This window comes from Danio rerio, chromosome 18 (assembly GCF_049306965.1).
Source record: "Danio rerio strain Tuebingen ecotype United States chromosome 18, GRCz12tu, whole genome shotgun sequence".
In the NCBI taxonomy this organism is placed as follows: Eukaryota; Metazoa; Chordata; class Actinopteri; order Cypriniformes; family Danionidae; genus Danio; species Danio rerio.
In genome coordinates this window covers 49,904,185-49,925,579 of record NC_133193.1, presented here as the reverse complement: position 1 = coordinate 49,925,579, position 21,395 = coordinate 49,904,185, and the positions used below count along the sequence as shown (strand labels likewise).

At 38.7% G+C, this 21,395-nt stretch overlaps 1 protein-coding gene and 1 long non-coding RNA gene across 27 annotated transcripts in view; one reads left to right on the top strand and one right to left on the bottom strand.

Moving 5' to 3' along the window:
• Positions 1-21,395, top strand: part of gramd1bb (GRAM domain containing 1Bb) — a 242,619-nt gene that overhangs the window by 153,573 nt on the left and 67,651 nt on the right. The window lies entirely within an intron of this gene.
• LOC141378683 (uncharacterized) lies at positions 4,507-17,505 on the bottom strand. The gene is made up of 3 exons (XR_012393884.1): positions 17,218-17,505; positions 10,842-10,915; positions 4,507-5,691 (listed from the first exon to the last, which is right to left on the bottom strand). It is a non-coding gene; the product is annotated as an uncharacterized lncRNA (long non-coding RNA).

Genomic DNA, 21,395 nt, shown 5'->3' with positions numbered 1-21,395 from the left:
CAGAACGAATTTACCAGTATTTTTAAAAAGGCCCTGTTCACACATACAACCTTTCCAGAAAATTGCCGGTAATTTTTGGGAAAGGTCTGTATGTGTGAAAGGGGCTTTTGTATGCCAATACCCCCAGATGGGACCATCTTGTTGCAAAGAAACAAGCTCAGGGCTCCTATTGATTTAGCGTTACGGACAGTTTTTGATGTTATAATATGTTATATTGTTGGAGCAATGTGTTAATAAAGTTCCTAATGTTATAATAGCATTGTAATGTTGTAGCAATTTGCTGATAAAGTTCCATATGAGTACACACGTTTATTATTATTATTATTATTATTATTATTATTATTATTATTATTATTATTATTATTATTATTATTACAACACGCCTGGTCCGCAGTAAAATTGTCAAGCGTTGACCGGTCCGCAGTTAGAAAAAGGTTGGGGACCACTGGTGTAGATTATACACTGACTGGCCACATTAGTTGGTACACCTGCACAACTGCTCGTTAATGCAAATATCTTATCAGCCAATCGCTTGGCAGCAAATCAATGCATATAGGCATGTAGACATGATCAAGACGATCTGCTGCAGTTCAAACCGAGCATCAGAATAGGGAAGAAAGGGGATTTAAGGGACTTTGCACGTGGCAAATACTGGTCTGAGTATTTCAGAAACTGCTGATCTACTGAGATTTTCACACACAACCATCTGTAGCATTTACAGAGAATGGTCCGAAATAGAGAAATAAAATGTGAGTGTGAGAAATAAGTGTGAGAGTGTAAGTGTGGGCTGTCGGTTTAAGGAGGACAATAATACTCGGGTTTGGTTCAAGACCGAGTGGGAATTCACCATCCCAGGCTCATTGAGGATACATACCCCCATCTACATTTCTGGAGACTGGGAAATACATACTTGGAGTTACGTGTGCTTGCAGTTTTTAGATTTCGCAAATCCACCAGAGGCCAATGTTTCCGCTTATTGATTTCTCTCACTTGTGCCATTTGCATGTTCTCTTCTCGCACAGATTGACCAAAGGGCGCAACAACATAAATACTTAGCCCATTAGCTTGCTGTCGAACGACTGTCGACCAACTTGCTGTCGCCTCGGCTGGGTCAGTTGGCATATCTGTGTGAGTTTGCATGTTCTCCTCGAGTTGGTGTGGGTTTTCTTCTGGTGCTCTGGTTTCCCCCACAGTCCAAAGACATGCACTATAGCAGGGATCATCAATCTCGGTCCTGGAGGGCCGGTGTCCCTGCAGGATTTAGCTCCAACTTGCCTCAACACACCTGCCTGGATGTTTCAAGTATACCTAGTGAGACCTTGATTAGCTTGTCCAGGTGTGTTTGATTAGGGTTGGAGCTAAAATCTGCAGGACACCGGCCCTCCAGGAACAAGTTTGGTGACCCCTGCACTTTAGGGAATTTGGATTAACTAAATTGGACATAGTGTATGGGTGTTTCCCAGTACTGGGATGCAGCTAAAAGATAATCCGCTGCATAAAACATATGCCGGAATAGTTGGCGGTTCTTTCTGCTGTGGCAACCCCTGATAAATAAGGGACTAAGCCAAAGGAAATTGAATGAAAATTGCTATGAGATAGTTGGATTTATTGTATTTATTGTATACAGCTTATGTCTATAAGTGTCTCCATAAAGATACAGTAGCTGTGTGTGTGTGTGTGTGTGTGTGTGTGTGTGTGTGTGTGTGTGTGTGTATCCCCCTCTTCTCTCTGCTAGATTTATGTTCCTGTCTTTGAGGGATTTGGAAGTCTTTGTGGTCTTCAATTGGGTCATTTGTTAGAGCTGAAGTCAGACTCTTTCTCTCTGTGGTGAAGATTGTTCACCGCTGACTATTACTCACAGTCACCGTAATGTCCCGGAAGAGCTCAGAGCTCAGGAGATATCTACCTCTGCCTCTGTAAACCCAATAAAGCCTGTCTTTTAAAGACTTTTAACGATTGTTTAATGAATAATCAACTTTAATGTAATTCAATTGTACACAATCTGCAGCGTGATTTCTGTCATCTGATAGACACTTTATACTTTTACTTGCACATGAAAGGCCTTTTAATGTAATAGTAAAAACATTCAGATTAGGGGTTGGACAAAATATCGATACGGTGATTTTTCATTATAATTCCGGCTGTGATACCATGGCACCAAGTATTGATATATGTGAGCAATTCCAGCTTTATAGATGCGACATTTGCAGTCAAAACTCAAAACATACATTCACAAAGAAAGTAAATGTCAACATTATATTGAAACATCTGTTTATAGCGGGGCGAGGCAGTGGTGCAGTAGGTAGTGCTGTCGCCTCACAACAAGAAGGTTGCTGGGTCGCTGGTTCGAAGGATATTGTCCGTTGTGTGTGTCTGTTTCCCAGAGATGGGTTGCGGCTGGAAGTGCATCCGCTGCGTAAAAACTTGCTGGATAAGTTGGCGGTTCATTCCGCTGTGGCGACCCCAGATTAATAAAGGGACTAATCCGACAAAAAAATGAATGAATCTGTTTATAGCAAACATCATCTCATATCATTATTGGGGACAAAATATTGTGATAATATTGTATTGTGTGTTATCGTATGGTATAGTGTGTAATCATCATTGTTGGCAAAATATCATGGTAATATCGTATCGTGTGTTATCATATTGTATCATATCGTATGTGAGCTATAATTATTGGGGGCAAAATATCATGATGTTATAAATCATGATGATATGATGATCATGTTGAGTGTTATCCTATCGTATCGTGTGTGAGCTATTAATATCAGGGGCAAAATATCTTGATATCATACTGTGTGTTATTGTACTGTATTGTGTGTGATCTAATATTAATGGAGGGCAAAATATTGTGATTATATCATATTGTGCGTTATCATATCATATCGTGTGTGAGCTATCATTATCGGGCGCAAAATATCGCAATAATATTGAATCGTGTGTTATCCTATTGTATCATATGGTAGGTGAGCTATTATTATCAGGGGGCAAAATATTATGATAATATCGTGTTGTGTGTTATCCTATCGAATCAAGTATGAGCTATCTTTATCGGGGCAAAATATTGTTATAATATCATATCGTGTGATATCCTATCGTATCGTGTGTGAGCTATCATTATCAGGGGCAAAATATCTTGATGATATCATACTGTGTGTTATTGTATCGTATTGTGTGCGATCTAATATTTTTAGGGGGCAAAATATTGTGATTATATCGTATCGTGCGTTATCATATCGTATCAAGTGTTAGCTATCATTATCGGGGGCAAAATATCATAATAATATCGTGTTGCGTGTTATTAAATATCGAATCGAGTATGAGCTATCTTTATCGGGGCAAAATATTGTGATTATATCATATTGTGTGTTATCCTATCGTATCGTGTGTGAGCTATCATTATCGGGCGCAGAATATCATGATAATATTGTGTTGTGTGTTATCCTATCGAATCGAGTATGAGCTATCTTTATCGGGGCAAAATATTGTGATAATATCATATCGTGTGTTATCCTATCGTAACGTGTGTGAGCTATCATTATCAAGGGCAAAATATCTTGATGATATCATACTGTGTGCTATCGTATCGTATTGTGTGCGATCTAATATTTTTAGGGGCAAAATATTGTGATTATATTGTATCGTGCGTTATCATATCGTATCAAGTGTGAGCTATCATTATCGGGCGCAAATATAATGATAATATTGAATCGTGTGTTATCTTGTATCATATCATATCTGAGCTTTTTTTTGGGGGGGGGGGGGGGGGGGGTGGAGGAGTATTATTATACCATTGTGTTATGTGTCACCCTATCATATTGTTTCGTGTGTGATCTATCATCAGGGGCAAAATATAGTGATAATATTGTGTGTTATTGTATGATATCGTATTGCATCGTGTGGGATCTTACATTATCAGGGGCAAAATATCGTGTTAATATCGTATCGTGTATTATCATATCATATTGTGAGTGATCGTATCGTGTGTAATCATTATCGGGGCAAAATATCATGATAATATTGTATCGAGTGTTATCCTATTATATTGTATTTGATCGTATCATATCGTGTGTTAAATCATTATTGGGGGCAAAATATTGTGATGATATTGTATCGTGTGTTATCCTATTATATTGTAAGTGATCGCATCATATTGTGTGTGAAGTAATCACTATTGGGGCAAAATATTGTGATGATATCGTATCGTGTGGTATTGTATCGTATCGTGCGTGGTCTATCATTATTAGGGGCAAAATATTGTGATATATCATATTGTGTGTTATACTATCGTATCGTAACATGTGTGATCTATCATTATGAGGGAAAAATACCATGATAATATTGTGTTGTGTGTTAAACTGTGGTTCCCACCTCTAATCCAAATCATGATGAAGCATGTGGGTCTTTATACAGTGCAGGTATACACTGACCTTATACACTGTAATGTTTCATGATGAATATTTATAGAACTGAACCCGTTTTAGTTATTAGACTTAAAATCGGTTCTTTTTTTTTTTTTTTTTTTTTTTTTTTTTTTTTTTTTTTTTTAGAAAATAAAGGCAAGGGATAAAGGCAAGATTTTTTTTTAAGATTTAAAGACCCTAAAAATTAAAGCTGAATTAAAATATATGCTCAGTAATGGGCAAAAAATCTACCGAAATCTAAACTTGCTCTGCTACTTTATTCATTCTTGCAATCTTAGTGTTTGAAACAGAAAACTAGTAAAAATGTTTACTTTTTTTCAGGTTTGCTAATTATATTATTCCATAACAGTCATCAGACTTTAGATTTTTTTTATCAAGATCAATTGGAATTTGATATTTAATGGTGTTCCCCCTTTTTTCAAAATGATTCCTTCATAGCATTAATGAAATAATAACTCTATCGAATGAATATTCTTCATTTGATCAACCTAAAATGTTGACTATAATTTAACCAATCCATATCCAGACATCTACAACTCAAAACAGGTTTGTCTTGCTATTATCTATTTTTTATATCTATTTTATATATAAAATAGCCCATAAAATAGCCCACGGTGCTCTTTAGTTCCCCATGTGCACCAGCAGAGGGCACATCCTGCTTGACTGACCAGCATTTGAAGACCACACACATTCAGTGCATTCGGTCAGTTTCATACAGCAGTTGTCTCACACACACATACAATAAACACGGACTTGTTTTTATATCCCAATGGGCACTCTCATTTATATATTGATATTTCTGCTATACAAACCGTAGTTTCTCTCCCCTACCCCTAAACTCAATCCTCACAGGAAACAATCTGCATGTTTTCATTTTCAAAATACTTGCTTCTGTGTGATTTATAAGCATTTTACCTCAATTTTGGTCCCCACAGTGTACGTTCAGGTTTAACTCTCCACTATGATATAAAAACAAGCGCACACTGACATTAGAGAACATCATGTACCTGCCGCACATGATATAATCACAGGAAATGCGTCACACACTGTACTGCTCCCACCGCTCTGTATGTGTGTGTGTGTGTGTGTGTGTATGTGTGTGTTCATTATCACTGCTGAGTGAGTGACAGAAATCAGCTCAGAATAACTGCTGCTTGTCCTCATGGTATAATCGGCCCCTGCATGTGGCCCTGAAGTGGCTGTCATGGGGCCTGTGACTCCAGTGCTTTCAGGGGCCCATTAGTCTCCATGGAAACTCAGCTTCCTGTTTAAAAAAAAAACATAAGATTTATATCCAACATACAGGATGATTCAAACAATAATACAAAACAAGATTAAATAAAACAATTATCACAGATGTAATTGTGTCCAATATAATTTCATGTATTCCCATATTTCATCATTCATTCATTCATTTTCTTTTTAGCTCGGTCCCTTTGTTAATCTGGGGTCGCCACAGCGGAATGAACCGCCAACTTATCCAGCATATGTTTTATGCAGAGGATGCCGGAAACATCCATACACACTCATTCACACACATACAGTACGGACAGGCTTACCCAATTCACCTATAGAACATGTCTCTGGACTTGTAAGGGACCCGGAGGAAACCGACGCCTACAAGGGGAGAACATGCAAATGCCACACTGTCATGCCAACTGGTCCTGTTGGGACTCGAACCAGCGACCTTCTTGCTGTAAGGTGATCGTGCTACCCACTGCGCCACCATGACACCCCTACATGTGTTATTATGCATACATAAATACACACACATGCATGTATTTGAGATTTTTTTTATTTATATTTAGGGCTGTCAAAATTAGCGTGTTAATGCATGTGATTAATTTTGATTAGTGTGGGAATGAGAGAGAGCGTGATGCTGTGTTTCGCTTGCTTGGTGCTGTGTGTGTGTTTAAACAGACTGCTTGTTAGATCAGGGGTTTTCAAACTTTGGGTCCCGACCCACTAGTGGGTCGCACAGTGAACAAAGGTGGGTCGCGCAACGTCACATACTGTAGCTGCAGCTATTTACATTGCGGTGAATCAAAACCAGTACGATTGACGCCAATAACTTAAAAACCTCTTACCCTAAAAATATCTAAAGTGTGTTTCCTACAAAAAGACAAAGCTGGTTATGTTTCACAGCTGTCTTTTTCTTTTTTTTTTCGCTCGACATTACAAGCACTGCTCCGTTTGAGCTCTCGCCGTTAGACCTCGCGCAGAGCAGAGCTCTCAGTAAGGGACCGTCGCAAAAGTGCTTTTTTTTGTTTGTGTTTTTTTTGTTTGTTTTTGTTTTTTGCTCCGTCCTGCGTGTTTCATTTTAAACACTACTTATATTCTCTTAAATGGGCACAAACAGCTATTAAAGTAGTCGAATGCTTCATTATAGATCTGAGCATTCTTACATTGACACCTCTGTTATCAAACAAAACACAATGAGAGATTCATTTGCTGCTCTTCACGAAATAACTATAGTAACTTTAATCAATATGCAAATACAATTAAAAGTGAAGTCGATTTTATAGCTTTATTTATTTCTGGATAGGCCATTGACTTTAATAGGCTAAACCTTTTATTGTATTGTCAATATTTTCTAATGTTTGCTATGTATTCTATCATTTGAAGCTATTTGTTGTCCAATATTTTTTACATCCCAACATTGATAGATTGCTAATCAATAAATAGCTATAGTGCTATCTGTTAGTTTTAACGTCAGCTAATGTTATGGAAGGGCATAGATGCTATGGAAAATCGTAATAGTAATGTAATTACCCCATCATTCCTTCCTCAAGCAAATGTGTAAATATTAGATCGGTTCAGCTATAACGTTAATTGCATTGGCATATTTATCTGACGTTTTCCCAGCTTGTAGTAGTCGATCAAAAACTGTTTAGTTTCTTATGACTACACTAGCAGTGGAGTTTACTGCGATGTGACGGGGCTTGATCATAATCCCGGGGCTTGATCAAAGGTTGATCATATTCTCTTCTGAAAAAAGAAGAGTGTCTTTTTCAACAAAAAAATGATCACAGTTACAGCCAGCATCCCACAAAAAGCACATTGAGCCTCATTTTGTGCATATCAAATCGCAAAATCCAAAAAGCCGCACACCATATATTTTTGACTGCTTTGAATGGAGACATTTTTTTTACCCATTTTTCCATATTAAAATATTATGGTGGGTCTTGAAATTGAATACTTGCCTAGGTGGGTCCCGGAATAAAAAAGTTTGAGAATCCTTGTGTTGGATCACCCAACCCCTAATCCCCCCCACCACCCCCTCAGTGACGTACCTAGATATCGAATGGAACCGAATCGATGGCATGATAATCGTAACGAACCATGAGACCAGTGTAGGTTCACACCTCTAAGTGACTTGTTCCTCTCTATTCGGCATTTGTCTTCTGAACATTTATCTACTGGATGGTGTTATTTGACAATTGTGTGTGAAAGAGAGAGCATCTGTTCAAGCACAGCCTCTTTCACAAGTTGATGCTTCTACACAACAGTCATGGTGACCTTGTGAATGTAAACGAACAGTCTACAATGATGAGGGGAGGAAAGTGCTGACAGTGAAGAGGAGGATGACTGATTCACACACTGAGGAGACACCATCGCAAGAGATTTAAAACAAATGAAGAGACCAAATCACAGAGAGCTGTTCATGCCAATATAAAGGGACGGTTCAAAAATCTCTCCACTGATAATCAGAAATGTTTCTATATCGGCAAATGGGGCTTTTAGAAAGATTTTTTAGGGATATTGTACAGCATTTGACTTTATTCAAATGCTTTCTCTGGGTGCTCTGATTCCCCCACAGTCCAAAGTCATGCGATATAAGTGAATTTGGTAAACAAAATTGGTCGTAGTGCATGAGACTGTGTGTAAATATTAGAGTTTGTGGGTGTTTGCGGCTGGAAGGGCATCTGCTGTGTACATTTACATTGTCATTTAGCAGACGCTTTTATCAAAAGCGACTTACAAATGAAGACAAGGAAGCAATTTACACAACTATAAGAGCAACAATGAAGAAGTGCTGTAGGCAAGTTTCAGGTATGGAAAGAAAGTGTAAGAAGCAAAACATTAGTAATTTTTTTTCTTTTTTGAGTACTGTTAGTGGTATAGCCAGAGAGGCAATTGCAGATTATTATGTGAAGTATAGACTAAATAGTTGAGTTTTTAGTCGTTTCTTGAAGACAGCGAGTGACTATGCCGTTTTGATGCAGTTAGGGAGTTCATTCCACCCACTGGGCAGAGTTCAGGAAAGTGATTTCTTCCCTCTTTGGGATGGAACCACGAGGCGATGTTCATTCACAGAACGCAAGTTTCCGGAGGGCACATAAATCTGCAGAAGTGAGAGCAGATAAGGAGAGCAGCCAGAAATCGCTTTGTAAGCAAACATCAGAGCTTTGAATTTGATGCGAGCAGCAACTGGCAGCCAGTGCAAACGGATGAGCAGCGGAGTGACATGTGCTTTTTTAGGTTCATTACAGACCACTCGTGCTGCTGCGTTCTGAAGCATCTGAAGAGGTTTGATAGAGCTAGCTGGGAGCCCGGCTAGTAGAGAGTTGCAATAGTCCAGTCTGGAGAGAACAAGAGCTTGAACAAGGAGTTGAGCTGCATGTTCAGATAGGAAGGGTCGGACCTTTCTGATGTTATAGAGTGCGAATCTGCACGATCGAGCAGTTTTAGAAATGTGGTCAGAGAAGTTTAGTTGGTCATCAATCGTTTCTCCAAGGCTTTTCACTGTTTTGGTGCAGTAATGGTTGCCCCATCCATCTGGATTGAAAAGTTATGCTGTAGAGTCGGGTTGGCAGAAACTTCAAGCATTTCCGTTTTCGCGAGGTTAAGCTGGATCTTTCATCCAGTGTGAAATGTCTGACAGGCAGGCTGAGATGTGAGCCGGAACCGAGGGATCATCAGGGTGAAAAGAGAGGTACACTGCAAAAAAAGCTTTTCTTGCTTAGATTTTGTGTCTTGTTTCTAGTCTAAATATCTAAAATTTCTTATATCAAGAAGCATTTTTTAGACAAGCAAAACATATTGCCTTGTTTTGAGAAATAATATGCCAATATAAAGTCAGTTTTTCCTTAAAACAAGCAAAATAATCTGCCAATGGGGTAAGCAAATTAGTCTTGTTTTTTCTTTTGACGTAAGATTATTTTGCTTACCCCATTGGAAGATTATTTTGCTTGTTTTAAGGAAAAACTGACTTAATATTGACATAATATTTCTCAAAACAAGGCAATATGTTTTGCTTGTTTAGAAAAATCTTCTTGATTTAGGAACTTTTAGATATTTGGACTAGAAACAAGTCAAAAAATCTAAGAAAGAAAAGTATTTTTTGCAGTGTATAGCTGGGTATCATCAGCATAGCAGTGGTAGGAGAATCCATGTTTCTGGATGACTGAAACGGATTTTACTACCACTGCTATGCTGATAAAACATATGCCAGAGTAGTTTGACTATTGCCGGAATTGTCCATTTGCCGGAATATTTGCCGGAATAGTTGGTGGTTCATTCCTCTGTGGTGACCCCTGATAAATAAGGGGCTAAGCTGAAGGAAAATGAATGAATAAGTGATAAATGACTGCATAATCGACTTTCTCTGCATTGATTTGAATGTTCTACGTTGCTGTTGTTCAGAAAGTTAGTCATCAACCCATCAGAAACAACGTCATTTGCTGCATTATTCATGAAATCCCGAAGCATGAGTAACATTCATTTAGTGAGCTTCGCTTGTGGTGCTGTTTTTTCAGAGTTCATGGAGTCCATCAGTGTTTCTCTCTGAGACTCTGAATCTCTTACTGATGTGAAAATGCCACAGAGACACACTTCAAAAGCATCGCTCTTTCAGGAATCTGCTGTCCGAGCAGATCGGAATATGTTAATGAGGGCTGTCACTGATTGGCCGTTGAGCAGAATAATGAATATTGTTGTTGTTAATTCACCTTTAGCCCACTCAGCTGTGTATACACTTCCACATGGGGATTTTTCCATAGGGATTAGCGAGTGAGTGAGAAAGAGAGGTAGAGCAGTAGGTGTGTGTATCTTGTATTTCTTACGTTGTGGGGACCAAATATCACCACAAGTATAGCAACACCAGTACATTTTGAGCTTGTGGGAACTGTTTTTTGTCCCCAGGAGAAAAACGGCTCATACATTTCACAGAATTAAGTACTTTGAAAATTTAAATATGCAGTTTGCTTACTGTAAAGGTTGAGTTTAGGGGTAGGAGATACAATATACAGTTTGTACAGTATAAAAACCATTATGTCAATGGGAAGTCCCCATTAAGATAGCTGTACAAGTGTGCATGTGTGTGTTTGTTTATTAGCGTGTGCCGCCACACATCCTCACTGTGACACTGACCTGGTGTGACAGTCACCCGGTCAGCTGACAACCAATGCTCACCTCTGATTGGCCAGCACTGATCAACCTATACAGCTCTAAAAATAATCCACAATGGTCCCTCAGGCAGGGTGTGTCTAGAAGAGAGAAAGAGAGAAGGGATGAGAGAGAGGCAGTGTTAAACCAGGCTTAAGTTTTAAGTTTTATTTGTGGAAAAGCCGACAATACATTTTAAATGATGGGGTCTTCTTTTGGGGCCAAAAATCATTAGATTATTAAGTAAAGATCATGTTCTGTGAAGACAATTTGTATCTTTTGTACTGTAAATAAATCAAAACTTAATTTTTGATTAGTGATTTACATTGCTAAGCACTTTATTTGGACAGTTTTAAAGTAATTCTTTCAATATTTCAACTTTCTTTTTGAATTCTTAGGTTTTCTAATGATATTGTCCAGCATGTCATAAACAAAACGCTCATCAATAGAAAGTGTATATATTTATAAAATTGACCCACATAACTGGTTATGTAGTCCAGAGTCACACTCACCAGCCACTTTATTAGGACACCTGTCCAACTGCTCGTTAATGCAAATTTCTAATCAACCAATCACATGGCAGCAACTTAATGCATATAGACATATAGACATGGGCTGTGTACGAAACCGCCTACTACTCAGTAGGTACTGTATTTCAATTTAAACTGACTACTCAGTCGTCAGAAAAGTTCGTTTCATACTGTATGAATGCGAAAAGTATTAATTTAATTCGGACGTACAACATCTGCCATTTTGTCATGGTCAATTGACCTACCTGCATCAGTTGCATCACTTCACTCCCATTCATGAATTCTCATGCGGGGCATCATGGAATAGCGCAGCGTGCATGGGATGCGCACTTCAGAAACACGCCGGAAGTAGTAGGGTATCCTGGGTACTCAAGGTACTGATTTTTGAATTCTATGAATTCGGACATACTACTCTCCTCGCATGCTGATTTTAGCGTACTATATAGTATAGAAGTATGTGGTTTCGGACGCAGCCATGGTCAAGACAATCTGCTGCAGTTCAAACCGAGGATTAGAATGATTATTAAGTGACTTTTAAGCGTTAGTCATCTCCGAATGGTTTCTGAAACATGACAATGAGTTCAATGTACTCAAATGGCCTACACAGTCACCAGAACTCAATCCAATAGAGCAGCTTTGGGATGTGGTGGAACGGGAGATTCACATCATGGATGTGCAGCCGACAAATCTGCAGTAATTGCGTTATGCGATCATGTCAATATGAACCAAATTCTCTGAGGAATATTTCCAGCAGCTTGTTGAATCTATGTCATAAAGGATTAAAGCAGTTCTGAAGGTAAAAAGGGGGTCCAACCTGGTACTAGAAGGTGTACCTAATAAAGTGGCCGGTGAGTGTATGTCATACAATGCTTTTGTTTTTGCTTAAAGAAGTTTCTTGAGCTTAAGAACTGTATTAAATTGGTCAAATATAAAAATGTGTAAATAGTATTGTTTTGAAAATAAATATTATTCTGAATGAAAATATCCAAAAACTTGATCAAAGCTTATTTTTGGCATTGTTAGCATGATTGGCCTATTAGCATGGCCTATTTCTTCTGAAATCATGCTAATAGGCCAATTTTCTGTTCAAGAAAAATTCCTTTTTATGAATAATGTTGAAAATAGCTGTGCTTCTTCATGTAGGAGGCAATAATAATTTTGTCTTCTTTGAAAGTTCTTAACGCCATAACTGTCTACATAACTGTTACTTTTGATCAATTTAATGTTCATTCATTAATTTTCTTTCGGCTTTTTCTCTTATTTATCAGGGGTCACCACAGCGTAATGAACTGGCATATGTTTTACACAGTGTATGCCCTTACAGCTGCAACCCAGTACTGGGAAACACCCATATACTTACATTATTCACCTATAGCGCATGTCTTTGTAGACTAGAACCATCGACCTTCTTGAGGTGAGGCCATCTCCAATTTAATGTTACTTGAGTAAAAGTGAACCATTTTTCTCACAGTCTCCGAACGGTTTTTGAGTGGCCAGTGCCAATATAGATGGATATAAAGACAAAAGACAGTGAAATGTAATGCTGGTAAAAGCAAATCAAAAACAACAGAAACAGAAAACAATACAAAAGGGAAATAAATAAACAAACCATTGCATAGTAAATGGCTTAATTGGCAGGGCTTTTAATGTAGGATGTAGTGTGTGCTGATGCCATACAGTGAGGAGCTGTCCAATCAGCACCACACACACACACTACTGCTGCACACTGACAATATTCTCCAAACCAAATTTAACAGATGTGTGGTTGCTGAGTGTTCTGTACTGCCATTGAACCATTGTGTCTCTTTAATACTCTGTGGTTTAGTTTTTAAGACATATAGACTAGTGTGTTTTGATCTCATTAAAGATCAGTTCATACCAGATTTTAATCCATGCATTTTTTTATATTAATTTGTGTACAGTATTTACTGTATGTTAAATCAGTGATTTTGTCATATTTTTTAAATTATATTTTTTTAGTGCATAGCACACTTCTGACTCTTTTAACAATCTAAGCACAAAGTCTAAAGCACATGGCGCAGAAACACAGTGTGTCCAAATTATTTTAAGAATGGGTAAAATGGTCTGTGCACCTAGCTCATACTCTAAAAGTGTTGTCCTTATTCTACTATTGAGTTATGGGTGTGTTTTGGGCAGACCAGGCTCATTCTGAAAACCTACCTGTATATACATTTCTGGAGACCGCCAAATACGTTCTAGGAGCTATGTTTTTTTGCAGGTTTTGTTTTTCGCGAATCCACCAGAGGCTGCTGTGTACGCTTTTTCAGATCTCAAATTTCTCTTGTGAGTGGCGTTCACGCCTGCTGTTCTCATGTAAATCCACCAGAGTCGCTGTCTACTGACTGATTGACTGGCTTGATGACTGACTGACTGATCGATCGACTGACCCAATCTTCTCCTTCCCTAAAGCCCACCAATAGTATTTTAAAAAGCACAGATTGACCCGCCCACCCACTTCCCTTAACCCAACTGACAGTTTTAAAAAGCAATCCACTGGTAACAGCGAGAAAGCCATCCATACGGAGGTAAGCGGTCAGCTGATAAGCGCGAAAAGGAGTGACGTCATGCCGGCCCGTAGCGTTTCTTTTAAAAACTAAATGCAGCTACATGATTCATGATCTCCAAAAACATATATAGGACTATTTTTCACATTGAGCCTATGTTGGTTTTGGGCCTAATTTGTATTAAAGCAATTAGAGCCTTACCTCATTCTTTTTAAAAGTCAATTGTGGTCGATATTCGCTGTTTACATGGTGGACGTTGTAAGCGGGAAATCTGAACGCTTTATTTGCAAGAATATGTCAAGGTTAAACTGTCTACAACAGAGGCCTCCTTGAGGTGAAGAATGCATAAAAGGAGGAAGGTTTTTATATTTATGTTTGTATTTATGTTAAAAAAAAAAATATATATATATATATATATAATTTTTTTTAATCCTTTATTTTTATATATATTTAAATATATTCAATATAGGCTCATTCTGAAAATGTAGCCCTGTATACATTTCTGGAGATCACAAATTATGTAGCCAGAGGTACTTATGGCTGCATTTCATTTTTTAAAAACGAACACTACAGGGCGGTATGACGCTGTTTCTTTTCGCGCTTACCAGCTGACCGCTTACCTTCCTATGGACGGCTCTCCTGCTGTTACCAGTTTTTCCAATGGATCACCGCATATGTCAGTGGACTTGAGACACAGAAAGGAGTTCACCACAACAACAGGGTTTGAGTCCGGCAAAGAACAGCTCCAGAAAGTGGGTAAGTGAAAAGCAGAAGCCAAAAAATAAAACAAAAAAGTAAATAACAGGGTGAAAATGTGGTAAAATCTGAAAACATGTCAACAATCAGATGAGTGCTTTTCTTTTTCTGGATTGCTTTATAAAACACTGTTGGGTTTAGGGAAGTGGGTCGCCAGGTCAGTTGGTCTATCAGTCAGTTGACAGCAGCCTCTGGTGGATTCACAAAAGCTGCAAACAAATGTATATCCTGGAACATATTTGGCGCTCTCCAGAAATGTATATAGGGATACATTTTCAGAATGAGCCTGGGTTTAATATATTTGTATACTGCTGTACATCCCTGTGTGTGTATTAAGCAATGTGTACTTGTGTTTTAGACCCTCATATGTGCATAACTAGCACATTCTTTAAATAGCAAATAAAACCCTGCGCAATTAACTTTAGACCAGCACAGTTTATTTCATTTGCCTCAAAATAGCAATACACAAACAATGCACCTTAAAGGGCCATGAAACCCCCTCGTTTCAGCAGGGTGTTTTCACACCTCTACTTTGGAAAAAGTCAGCAAAGTGAGCGTGTCCAGCTCTGTTTAGGGGAGAGTGTCGGAGGAACTAAAGTGGGATGGTGTGGGAGTGTCTATTTGGGCGCGCGCGAGTTTCAGTCAAAATACACACACATGAGAAAGTGATGGTGTTTAACCTACATGGACATCTGAAGTTGAATTATTTGCCAAATTATTAAATGTTGGACTTTAACTGCAGTTTGGCTCTTTCATTCAGGGAATTCATTCATGCCCCTCGCGACAAACGTGATATTTGATTCGAGGATCTGCTTTAAGCGTGTATTTTTCATGCAATGTTTGATACCGCACGGCGAATAAGAGAAAAAAAACCCTGCATTTCCCGGAAACTTAGATGCACATGGCAGATAGCGTCAGAAAGCCGCGTGTGTTATTCCTGTCACAAAATGCGGTGCTATGTTTGCACTCAGTGCAATAGTTAACTTAATTCGATACGAACAAACTGAATAAACAAAGAGCACTGGTCGCTCACTTACCAAATCTGTAGAGACAGGACAATCACCAGCAACTAGAGCCGCGTCTTTATGAAGAGAAAACTAACGTTACAAGCGAATCCGGATTTCAGCGTTTGCAGATGAGAACAGCTCTCAGGTAAACAATGTTCCTCCTTAGACACGTAAGTTATTGTTGTCGAGCGTCGCGTACACTGTTAATCCACACGTGATCCAGCTGAGTTCTCACAGAGAGAAAATGAAAACGAAACTTAATGGCAGCAAACTATAAAAGCAACACTTCACGCTTGTTTTGCCAACACAACGTGGCATCTCTGTGGCGTAAACACGGTGACACTAATGAATATTAATGAAGTTGCACAATAGAGCGCGCTGATTGGTTTGAACCAAGCCTTACTCATGCATTAATGCATCACACTGTAAGACGTAATAAGACTCACTCTGGCACAGACGCCCAGTCTGCACGCTGGAATACACGCTATTATGTCATGGCCGTGACGCAGCTTCAAAAATTCGTTTCAAACAGGAAGTACGAATTTGCTTGATATAACGCAAAAACAACCAATTTACACTTTTTAGTGAAATATAGGTGTCCTAATAGTGTTTTAGCAGTGTGGGACACATATACGACTGTCAACAGCTCAAAAAATGTGTTTTGGTGTTTCGTGACCCTTTAACACACCTCCTTTCCAGACTAGCACACCCATGTGCACACAAATACGCGCAAATTAATTTGATATTGTTGTGGAAAAAAAAGATTCTGCTCTGCAAAAATATTCTAAGTCTCTAAGTCAAACTTTTCAAAAAATGACAAAGTCTGAGATCTCCGAAGTCTTTAGAAGAAGCAGTTTATTGTTACAGCATCAGTAACAACAGAGACAGGTCGTTCGAGTGTCTGCCGAACATAGGCTTGCATACAGTTTAAATGCATCTCTGTGTCTTAATACTCCACCCTAATTTACACATTACACACCTCCATCAGCTTCTCCGCTAATGGGATCTTAACTCTCTTAGGTGCCCGTCACCAATAAAGTCTCAGGGTCTTTCAGGGGTCTTACCCATGTCCAGTTAAGGTCTTTCCTTCCTGTTTCAAAAGTGATGATTCACCCAAAAAACAATGCTCGACAATATATCTTGTTCACTATCCGCTGAGCTGTCAACTGTAAGTTCAGCTGAAGTTCATAAGTGGTCATAACTTTTTGAAGTCAGTACAAATGAGTGTGGGCGCACGTGCAGGTGCACCTTATCATGAGTTACAGAACGAAACGCAGGTGTCCTTATGGCCTTGCATCCATAAATCTACCCTCATTGTGACGTTAATGCTGCTCTTCTAATTTATCTTCTCTTGTCTAACTGCATTTACACAGAATGACTTTTTATTAACCGAAGCACACATACCTGATAATAATGCCACAGGTATTGTCACAATCTCGGTCTGATCACCGGTTCGATCTTTGTGTTACTCTTTCCCTTTCACTCGTATTGTTTTGATCACTCATACCCTGCTTTGTTTACCTATCGCTTCCCCACCCATCTGCTCTATTACTTTCCATTAGTCTATCAAACTAATTTCACTCACATGGTTTCCTTGATTTCTCCCCCTATTTATCCCTCCGTTGATCGTAGTTCTGTGTCAGATCGTAGTTTTTCCCCTTCCGGCATGTCTGGCGATCTCCCGGTCTAGTCCTGTTCCTTGTATATCCTGTGAGTTTTGTCGTGTCTGATGTCATCCTGTTGATTTTTCCTAAAGTGTTTTTTCTCCGTCTGCCTTCAAGCTTGTTCCCGTCTGTTTTTGTTTTGCCGCCCATCTGACTCCCCGTCTCTATCATGCCGGCCCTCAACACTCTCTCGCCGGCTTCCAAGCCTCAGTCTTCCACGTGGCCATTCTGTCCCAGTCAACGGCGGCCGGATTCATCGCCCCCTGTCGGGTATCAGGGTATTGCACCCTCTTGAAGACTGTTCTTCCAACCTCTCCGGAGTAGTTTTATTTAATCGTTTTTGGAGACTTTATTTCTCAGTTTTGAGTTTTTTGTGAACTTTGGGCTTTTTTGCCAACTCCATCACGGAGGAATTTTTAGTTTCCTTTTTGAAGATTGTTTTGTTGGCTAGTTTTTTGCCTCTTGAGTGTGTGGGCTTCAATAAACTTTGCTGACACCTGCATCTGTGCCTGAACCATCTTCTCTCTCACTCAGACCTCTGACAGGTATGGGTAATAATACAATAGATAATAATAATATTAATAATACTGAAATCACTCAAATAAGCATTTAAATGAGAGTAATACAATCATCAGAAAATTCATCAAGACACAATGAATTCCCCAACAATATTTAAACAATGTCGTGTAAAACATGAAATTTAACTTGTGCTGGACTGTAACTAGGCAAAAAACATATGCGTCATGTATGGCGCGCATTTGACCGGGTGTATTACAGCACCCTTCATGTTGATGCACATCAGGGTTTCCCTACATTCTACTGAGTGTTTTCTTAGAATTTGCTTCTTTTTTTTTAATGATTTTGCAGTGACTCTCTGCAGTGGTGTGTGTCAGAGGCTGATGTTGCTGTCTGTTCGATGACATTATACAGTAGTTGAGTTAATAGGCATGTGTGGGTTTTGTGCGAGAATTGTGGGCATTTTCCAGGAAAGAGTGCGAGCTCTACAGAACGTGCTAAGCTCATTCGGAGAGCTGTGTAATAAACAGAGACCTCATGCTGTGCATCTGCACTGAGCACAAGCAGCGTCTGATTCTGTCACACACTCAACGGCATTGATGTAAACTGTAGTTTAGAATGATTTACGAACAACCTTAGTATTTAATGCAACATAGACTCATTCTGAAAACGTACCACTATGCACATGGTAGCTAGAGGTACTTATGGCTGCTCTTTGTCTTTAAAACAAACACTATGGGGCAGTATGACGCCGTTACTTTTGTGCTTACCAGCTGACCGCTTACCTGTCCTGTATGGACAGTTTTTCTGCAGTTGTCAGTTTGTCCAGATGCTTGCTGCGTATGCTGGTAGACTTATGATGTGGAATGGAGTTGACTGCAGTGAAGGGGTTCGAGTCTGTCGAAGTACGGTTCCAGATAGCAGATAAGACAAAAACAGAAGCCAAAAAATTAAATAAGCAAATAACCGGGTGATAATGTGGTAACATCTGAAAACGTGGTAAAAACCACCCTGCTGCAAGGGCTTTTCTGTTTCTGGATTGCTTTTGAAAACACTGTTGGTTGGGTTAAGGGAAGGAGGAATGTGGGTCAGTCCATTCTTCAGTCAGTCAGTCAGTCAGTCAGTAGACAGCGCCCTCTAGTGGATTTATGTGAGAACAGCATTTGTGGATTCGTGAAAACAAAAACTGCAAAAAAACATACCTCCAGGTACATATTTTGCTCTCTACAGGAATGTGAAGAGGGGTACATACTTAGATTGAGCCTGGGTTGATTAAGTGATATTTAATTTTTAGGTTACCTTAAATTATTTTTGGTAGCACTTTAGGTTAAGGACTCATTCACATTGCGCACTATGGTCTTATTACTGTCCTGTTATTAAGATATTGGCTGTTTATTTGTATTCATAAAGTACATATTCTGTATTATTGTTCTACAGTACATTTCTAATCCTATCCTACACAGTTCTAAAAAGAACTATTACGCTAAAAAAATGTTTATTGGATTTACAAAATGTTTATTGGATTTACAAACTATATTTAGTATAGTTAGTCTCTGAATATCAAACTAACTATACCCAAAAAAAAAAAAAAAAACTAATACTACTAATGCTTTCCTTCTTAGACTTTACAGACCTGAAACTTGCCTATAGCACTTATTCATTGTTGCTCTTAGTTGTGTAAATTGCTTCCTTGTCCTCATTTGTAAGTCGCTTTGGATAAAAGCGTCTGCTAAATGACTAAATGTAAAATGTAAATGTATTTCAAGGTAAGTGGTTGCACACTATTTATATGGGCTGAATTTAAACAACAAATTAGGTTGAATATTACTACATTTAGTTTGTTTGTTTAAATTCAGCAGAAAGATAAATTGTTTGCAACTACTTACCTTAAAAAAATAGTAAATCCAATTCATCTTTTTTTTTTTTTTTTTCAATGTTCCTATCACGATCACTAGTGATCTAGCATTTTCAGATCTCTGGACAACTACAAATCTGCCACTTCAATGAACTTCAGATCCCATCAAGCACTTCACTCACACACCTGTCCCAGATTGCTCTTGATTGCAAACACGCACAGTTGAAGCTCTTCAGGAATAGTCAGAGGCACTATAAACACAGCACATACATCATTGCTTGTAAACTGTAAGTAAGCATAACAAAGTCTTGCCTTGTCGTGTTTTGACCTTTGATTTACCGTTTATGTTGTTTTGCCGCTTGTCTTTACTATTTGCCTGTACTCTGGATACATTTTTGGATTATCTGCCTGTCCCTGTCTGTCCCTGTTTTGACCTTTGCCTGCCTGACGATTCTCTTAATAAACTGCATTTGGATCCTCACCTCTGATGCAACCCGACTATTACCATAATAACTATTAATAAGAAACAAATGGGTAAAAGTCATAGTAAAATAGCGAGTAGTTAATATCGAGAATTAAAATGAAGTGTGACCCTTTTTTTATATAAAATTATACTGTAGTCTATACTAAAGTCAATTTGCTGGCAATATAAGTAAACGTAACTGATTTAAACTGCAATGTAATGTACTATAAAGAGCATGCTCTTTATAAATGCTCCTTAGGGTTATTAATAGATTAACGTTTTATTAAAATACATTAAAATTAAGTCAGAGTTTAAAAATTGTTTTCATAATTATTATTAATATATCATCAAATTCACAAAATGCACCATGCCTTATGCTCAATGTCATGAAAAACAAGTGATGTTCCTGAAGAAAAGAAGCTTGTTCTATATATCATTTGCAAAGATTAAGTCTTTAAATGCCTCCTCCTCTTTATAGCATCACCATTAAAGAAACGATTTAGCAACACTTTCACTGTCTTCCACAATAAATTCCAAGGCAATTACTGTCAGACTTTAAATTGCCGCTGTAAACAATGTGAGTCTGTCGTTTGCTAAGGTTATGCATTATTTAGTCTATTTATTTGTCAATTTATCCACCCGTTAGCTAGTGGAACTGCGTTAAGTGTCCATATATTTCTGAAAAATGGTTGTCACGTGACAGCCTAATTATACAGTGTTTACTTGGATTAATTGGTCAGCTGGCTGTGCAGACAGCCTCGCGACTAGCTGATGTTGAAAACGTGTATTTTAGCACAGCTCTAGTTTCACCACGGGCCGTGTGCTGCATGAACATCTGCCGTGTGCGTGAGAGGTCAAAGTGATGTTGTGCTAGTCAGTGTGAATCTCTGTCAAACTATAATACAAAGCTCTGTTGCTTTTCAATGTTGCATTTAGATTTCTCCAGTGATGGAGAAATAGATAGCTCATTCCAGAATAACAGACTTCTATTTGAGTATGTTGATTTAATGTAATGTGTATTTATATAGAGCCTTTATTGTGTATGGCCATACACCCAAAGCGCTTCACAATCACGTTAGGGGTCTCTCCACACCACCACCAGAGTGTAGCATCCATTTGGATGAGGCTATGGCAGCCACGGGATAGCGGTGCCAGTGCGCTCACCACATACCAGCTACTGTGATACAGCCAGTTCAGTGGATGGTGATGATTGGGGGGCATGATGGCTAAGGGAGTTTGGCCCTGACACCAGGGTTACACTCCTA